This window comes from Eubalaena glacialis, chromosome 5, assembly GCF_028564815.1.
Source record: "Eubalaena glacialis isolate mEubGla1 chromosome 5, mEubGla1.1.hap2.+ XY, whole genome shotgun sequence".
Lineage (NCBI taxonomy): Eukaryota > Metazoa > Chordata > Mammalia > Artiodactyla > Balaenidae > Eubalaena > Eubalaena glacialis.
In genome coordinates this window covers 149,268,172-149,275,724 of record NC_083720.1, presented here as the reverse complement: position 1 = coordinate 149,275,724, position 7,553 = coordinate 149,268,172, and the positions used below count along the sequence as shown (strand labels likewise).

General features: G+C 36.9%; 1 non-coding gene across 1 annotated transcript; it reads left to right on the top strand.

Moving 5' to 3' along the window:
• The first annotated feature begins 3,592 nt into the window (after positions 1-3,592).
• LOC133092846 (U6 spliceosomal RNA) lies at positions 3,593-3,699 on the top strand. Its single transcript, XR_009701197.1, has one exon. It is a non-coding gene; the product is annotated as a U6 spliceosomal RNA (small nuclear RNA).
• The last annotated feature ends 3,854 nt before the right edge of the window (positions 3,700-7,553 follow it).

The following is a 7,553-nucleotide window of genomic DNA, read 5'->3' as shown; positions in this document are numbered from 1 at the left end:
TAATATTAAGCATCTTTTCAGGTGTTTATTGGTAAATTTTGGGGTAATTGGTAATTTGGTAATTGGTATTTTCTCTTTAGAGAAATGTATATTCAAGTCCTTTGTCCATTTTTGAATTGTGTTTTTTGTTACCATCCCTTTACTTTTAATCTAAATTATCTTTCTATTTAAAGTTAGTTTCTTGTAGACAACATATAAATGGGTCTTCTTTTCTTTTTTGATCAGTTCTGGCTATCTCTGTCTTTTAATGGGTGTATTTAGACCACTGACATTTAAAGTGATTATTGATATAGTTAATACCCACCATAATTGTTTACTGTTTTCTATTTGTTGCTCTCATTCTTTGTTTCTATTTTATTCTTCCACTCTTTTACTGCCATTGCCAGATTTAATTGAGCAATTTATATGACTCCATTTTCTCTCTTTTCTTAGCAGATTAGTTATACTACTGTTTTAAACTTTTTAAAATGATTGCCCTAGAGTTTGTAATATACATTTACAACTAATCCAAGTCCACACTCAATTAACACTTCACAAGTAGTGCAAGTACCTTATGATAACAAAATAATCCCTTTTTTTCTTACTTTCTCTTTTTGATACTTCATCGTTAGTGTAAAGCAATGCAACTGATTTCTGTGTGTTAATCTTGTATCCTGCTACGTTGCGGAGTCTGTTTATCAGTTCTAGTAGTTTTTGTGTGGAGTCTTTAGGGTTTTCTAAAACCTAAAGTCTTTAGAGTATCATGTCATCTGCATATAAGGACAATTTTACCTCTTCCCTTCCAATTTGCATACCTTTTATTTCTTTTTCTTGCCTGATTGCTGTGGCTAGGACTTCCAGTACTATGTTGAATAGAAGTGGGGAGAGTGGGTATCTTGTCTTGTTCCAGATTTTAGTGGGAAAGGTTTCAGCTTTTCACTGTTGAATATTATATTGACTGTGGGTTTGTTATAAACAGCTTTTACTATGTTGAGGTATGTTCCCTCTATACCCACTTTGGTAAGAGTTTTTATTATGAATGGATGTTGAATTTTATCAAATACTTTTTCTGCATCTATGGAGATGATCATGTGGTTTTCTGTCTTTTCTTTTGTTGATGTGGTGATGATAATAACAAAATAATCTTCATTCCTCCCTCCTGTCCCTTGTAAAATTGCTGTCATTCATTTTGCTTATATATGTATATGTTTATGCATAAGCATATATATTGATATGTATTCAATTATGTGTGTTTACATATATAGGTAAAATAATAACTGCAATTGTGTAAATTATTTTGTATTTTTATGTATATATATAAATTGTTGCTATTTTTGTTGCTATTACTATTCTTAACAAACTGTTATTTGTTAGATCAATTGAGAATAAGAAAAATAAAAGTTTTTATTTTATCCTCACTTGTTCTTTCTCTGATGCTTTTCTTTTATTTATGTAGACCTGAGTTTATGACCTATTTTTCTTCTCTAGGAAGAACTTCTTTTAATTTGAATATGCTATGCCTAGGTATAGTTTTGTGTGTGTGTTCCCTTGGCATTTATCCTCTTTGATGTTTTTTATGCTTCCTGGATCTGTGGTTTGGTGTCTGACGTTAATTTGGGGAAATTTTCCCTTATTATTGCTTCAAATATTTCTTCTATTACTGTCTCTCTTTATTCTCTTTTTGGTATTCCCATTACACATAGGTTATACATTTTGTAGTTGTCCCACAGTTCCCGGATATTCTGTTCTGTTTTTTGTTTTGTTTTGTTTTCAGTATTTTTTCTCTTTGTTTTTCAATTTTAGACATTTCTATTGACATACCCTCAAGCTCAGAGACGCTTTGGTAAGCTGTGTCCAGTCTACTAATGAGCCCTTTAAAGGCATTCTTCATTTCTGTTACAGTGTTGTTGATCTCTGGCATTTCTTTTTCACTCTTTCTTATAATTTCCATCTCTCTGCTTACATAGTCTATCTGTTCTTGCATGATGTCTATTTTATTCATTAGAGCCCTTAGCATATTCATCATAGTTATTTTGAATTGCCAGTCTAACAATATCAATATTCTTGCCATGTCTGAGTCTGGTTCTGTTGCCTGCCCTGTCTCTTCAAGCTGATTTTGAGTATGCTTTGTAATTTTTTCTTAATAGCTGGATGTGATGGGTAAAAGGAACTGTGTTAAATAGGTCGTTAGTGACGTAGTGGTAAAGTGTGGGCGGAGAGGATGTATTCTACAGTCCTAAGGTTAGGTCTCAGTCTTTGAGTGAGTCTCTGAACTGTGAACTTTACAAGTGCTTCTCAGTTTGTTCTCCCCCCTTAGGAGGGGTAGGGTGCTTACATTTGGCTGGAGTTGGGTATTTCCCTTCTCTAATATGGAAGGCTAGAGGTAGCTGCAGTTGGGTGTTTTCCTTCCCCCAGGCCAGTTAGACGCTGATAAAAATCCAGCAGGTTAGGCTCTGATAAAATAATTCCCCTCAAGGGCAGGCCTTGTTATGAAGCACAGAATGTTCTGGCATATTTTAAAATGGTTCCTTTTCCCCTCCTCCTGCCAGAAGCACAAGAGGATTTTTTTCCAGTATTCACGGTGGAAATGCAGTCAAGCTCCTGAAGGTAAAAAACATAAAGTGTGCCGCGCCCCTCACCCATAACTGGTTCCCTTGGAGTTTTTAACTCTCACACTTGTCCACTCTAAGTCTCCACCAATTCACCTATTAGAGTTCAAGGTTTTCTGCCCCAGCACTGATTCCCGTGGAAGCTTCTCCTCCAGTAAGTTGTGAGTCTCTGTATCTGCTTGTCTCTCCAATTTGGGGCCAGAGTTAGTTGAAAACACTTCTAAAAAGTGAATTTTATGGTATGTCAATTATATCTCAATAAAACAGTAAAGGAAAAGATTGGCCAGAAATCCAGATGACCCTCATTGTTTTCATTCCTGATGCCAAAGCAGAGAGAACCTTGAGCAAGGCTGCTTTTGACAAAGGTAGTCCTGTAAGAAAATATAGTTGTTGTTGCTTTAAAACTATGTCAAAAACCACAGTTCAAACGTAATGCTGCTAAGTGAAGGGGTAGTTGTGTAATTCCATCAAAAAACTTTGCTTCAGTATGTTTTTTGGTTTAATGAAATACTGTTCACCCTTGGTCAACAATTTTAATTGATGGTCCTTCATGTTCTCTCCCAGGCAGGATTCAAAAATTAGGAGTCAGGTAGGCACAGTCCTTACCCTAAGAAAGCACTCATGATGCTCCAGGATCCAAGGAGGATGGTTGGCAGAAATTAGTCAGGCTTCAGCCCTACCTATTTATTGGGAAAATAGTCCTGGAAGATGACTCAAGCATTGGCTGGGAGACTAGAAAGAGTAGGGGTGTATAAACCAGGAGGGCAGAAGAGATCAAGACCTGGAGAAAGGGAAAGCAGATTTGTACTGATAACCCTTGCGTGGGATAGATCTGTGTCTCAACTCTGCAACTGGGACTGAATCACCATGATTAGGAATCTGTGTTAGCTCTTAGAGGACGGCTTTGAAAATATCTATATTTTACCTTTCTGAGGTTGTTTAGGATTAGGGCAAGCCTGCACTACAGATAAAGGTTAAGAATGATCCAATAACAAAAAGATAGGGTGGTTGCTTGGGCAGCACATATACTAAAATTGGAACGATACAGAGAAGATTAGCATGGCCCCTGTGCAAAGATGACATGCAAAATCATGAAACATTCCATATTTTTAGTAAGTCAGAGAAAAACAAATATCATATATTAATGCATATATGTGAAATCTGAAAAATTTGGTATAGATGATCTTACTTACAAAGCAGAAATAGAGACACAGAGGTAGAGAACAAACGTATGGATACCAAGGGGGAAGGGGGGGTGTGGGTTGAATTGGGAGATAGGGATTGACATAAGGATACTACTGATACTATGTCTAAAATAGATAACTAATGAGAACCTACTGTACAGCACAGGGAACTCTACTCAATGCTCTTTGTTGACCTAAATGGGAAGGAAATCCAAAAAAGAGGGGATATACGTATATGTATATGTTTAGCTGATTCACTTTGCTGTACAGTATAAACCAACACAATATTGTAAAGCAACTACACTCCAACAAAAATTAATTTTAAAAAAAGGTAGGGACACAGAGGTGGGGGAATCAGGCAGAATCTGGCATATGGGAAACATTCTCAGTGTATGTCAAAGGCTCATCGTCAGAAGCCAAATTGCCTGGATGTGAATCCTGGCTGTCATTTACCAGCTGAGAGACATTGGACGAATTCCATAACATCTCTGTGCCTCGGTTTCCTCTTCTGAAACGTGAGGAAAGCATTAGCTGTACTTTATAGGGTAATTTGTGATAAGTGCTAAGTATGTGATAATTTTGATTGGAAATAATAGCAATGAAAATAAACCCATTGTAGAATTATATGTTTAAAAATATATATGTATTCACATCCATACAATGTGTTGCATGTACACACACACAAATATATTAATAAAGGAATCATTAAATGAAAGAAATTTGAGAAATCTTACTCATTTGCCCTAGAAAGCTATGCTCTCCTTCTCATAGGCTCCAACTCTTAAGTCTGACATGTTGTTTGATGGCCCACGGGGATAAGTAAACAAAGAAAATAGGGAGACTATGAAAGAATTCATGGTCACTGAGAAACTACATTCCAGAAGAATCCCTGATTGCTGAGCAAGCAATCCCAGCTGTGAGGAAAGACCTAGTAGTGCCCAGGAACTCTCTGAACAAGGCCAGAGTTATCCCTGGAACTCCAGCTTAAGTTGGCCTCTTTCCACCACTTTCACTGTTGTGGAGGAATACTTTGTCAAAACACACATTTACTTGGCTGTTAAATTTTGAAGGTAGAGTATAATATGCATGTATATATCCTTGGAAATTTGTGGAATAGAAGAGTATAATGTGCATGTATATATCCTTGGAATATTTGTGGAATATAATATGCATGTATATATCCTTGGAAATTTTGAAGGTATAGTATAATGTACATGTATATATCCTTGGAAATTTGTGGATGAGAATATCCAGTTAACAGTAAAGAAATAAAGGTGGTATGAATAATCAAATACTATTTTAAGTGGAATTATCTGAAAAGGGAATTCTTGTAATCATCACGGCCATTTTCCCTCCACTCTTCCACGTCAGTCTTTTCTGCAGCTAAAATCAGAAAGAAGGTGAATGGTATGATGTCCTAATAATGTCACTTGTAAGGAAAGGAAGAGAAATGATCTCCTAAAACTCTATCATAGGTTCAGCACACTGATGGGCTTGGCGTCACTGGCCAGACCTTGGTTTTGTTCCTGCTGCACCTGCTACGCAGGGAGGGGCTCAAATTTTTCAGCTTGAGCTTCGGTTGTCTCTTCTGTAATGTGGTCACATCAGTCATGCATCCTCCCAGGTACTTAAGCCCTTGACATAGTACTTGCACAGGTAAGTGTTTTAAAATGTTGGCTATTATTTTCTTCTAAATTTATATAAGCTACATTATAATTATGCTCTTGTACTAAGCCAACAATTGATTTTTATTCTAAAGAAAACCCAATGGTTTGTTTGTATTTATTTTTTTATAAATTTATTTATTTATTTATTTTTGGCTGCGTTGGGTCTTCGTTGCTGCGTGCAGGCTTTCTCTAGTTGCGGTGAGCGGGGACTATTCTTCCTTGCGGTGCGTGGGCTTCTCATTGAGGTGGCTTCTCTTGTTGCGGAGCACGGGCTCTAGGCACGCGGGCTCAGTAGTTGTGGCTCGCTGGCTCTAGAGCGCAGGCTCAGTAGTTGTGCAGGGGCTTAGCTGCTCTGCGCTATGTGGGATCTTCCCTGACCAGGGATCGAACCCGTGTCCCCTGCATTGGCAGGTGGATTCTTAACCACTGCGCCACCAGGGAAGTCCTGGTTTGTTTGTACTTAACATGCATGTTTATTTCTTCTTGAATCACAGTGGATCTGTGGTCGACCCTAGACTTCACCACTAGTTCATCGACATCTTTGGATAAAAGAGAAGAATTTGGTATTCAGGTCATTATTTATGAAAAGCTAAGGAATCAGCAGCCTACATGGCTAAATGAAGATTTTGGAAATGGTATCTCAGCAAATGTGCTAACAAGAATGCACCTGCATTTTCAGGCTGTTCTCAAGCAGCAGTTTGTTTCCATAGCACCTAAGTAGAGAAAGACAAAATCTCCCATTCATCCCCCAAAGCAGAAAACACCAGGTAGTTTCAAATTCCAGGTTTTGGTAAGGAAAGGTGATGATATTTTCCAATACGCATTAAAGGTTGGTTTTAGAATTTTTTTCCTTTGTTAACTAAAAGTCATTCTTAGGCTATAATTTGAACTCATATTAACATTCAATGCAAAAGACTGATACTTGTCTTAAAAGACAAATCGTGCAAGTTTCTAAAATCTAAAATGTCATTTTGCTTAGTTTAGAAAGGAGAGTGACATAATAAAAGAGAAAACACCTCTTTGCTAAAGATGAACTTAGGAGGAGGAGTCCAAGAAAATTTCAGAATGTAAAGTCAGTACGATCAATAATGAGAGGAAAGGATTTGTGTCATTATGTATTCATTCAATTGTTTAAAAAAAATTTTTTTTTAAAAAACCTTCTAGGTACTTGGCACTTTGCTAAATGCACTGGGACACAGAATCATGTAAAACAGTCTCTGCCTTCATGAAGCTTCAGGAAGCCAAGGAGAGAGGCTGGACCATCAAGGGTTATACCACAGGGTAGAAAATGCTTCATCAGCAAACAGACAGAGGATGCTGCAGAACTTCATGGGAGGGAGGACAAGGGGCTAAAAAAGGAAAAAAATAAATAAAAGAAGCTAAAGAGAGTCACAAAAGAGACTATTCAGAAAAAGCAGAAACAATTTTAATAAAGAAAATGTCTGCCCTTCTAAAATCAAACACATTTAATACTATGTCTGTATAATACATCAAAGATATGTCTTGTTCTTTAAAATATCTTCCCTCCCAATGATTCTGAGGCTTGATCATGATTACAGGGTACATGAAATGAAGTATATTAACATGACACAACCCCTCAGTACATAGTGCATGATTGGTAAGATTCCACAGGCACACAGTTCAAACAAGTTAACATAAGCTACGTGAAGTGTCCTCAATTTTCCTGTATTTACCCCTGCTACCCAGGGTGGACATTCTTTCAACATTGTACCTTGGTGTCCTTTGAAAGATGGGCATTGAAAGTTAAAAATGAGTTAGTATATAGGCACTGATGTATAGAAAATACACTTTGTGGTTATATATATTTTAAGCTGGAAATAAGTGCCTTTGAATTACGTGTATATTTATGCTAGGAAGCTTGACAAACACTGAACAGTCTGTGAAGAATGGAAAGCCTCTTGACCATCAATTCAAATAAATATAATCCAACCATATGAAGCAATACTAATTTACTTGTTAAACTAACTACTCTGAAATCATTTGGTTGTCAGGTACCAAAATAGTTTTAAAGTTAGGGAACTGCTGTCCCACTTAATCCTTGTGGGTGGCCCAATTCCCCAAGATATTCACAGCTGAGAAGTATTTTTAAATGT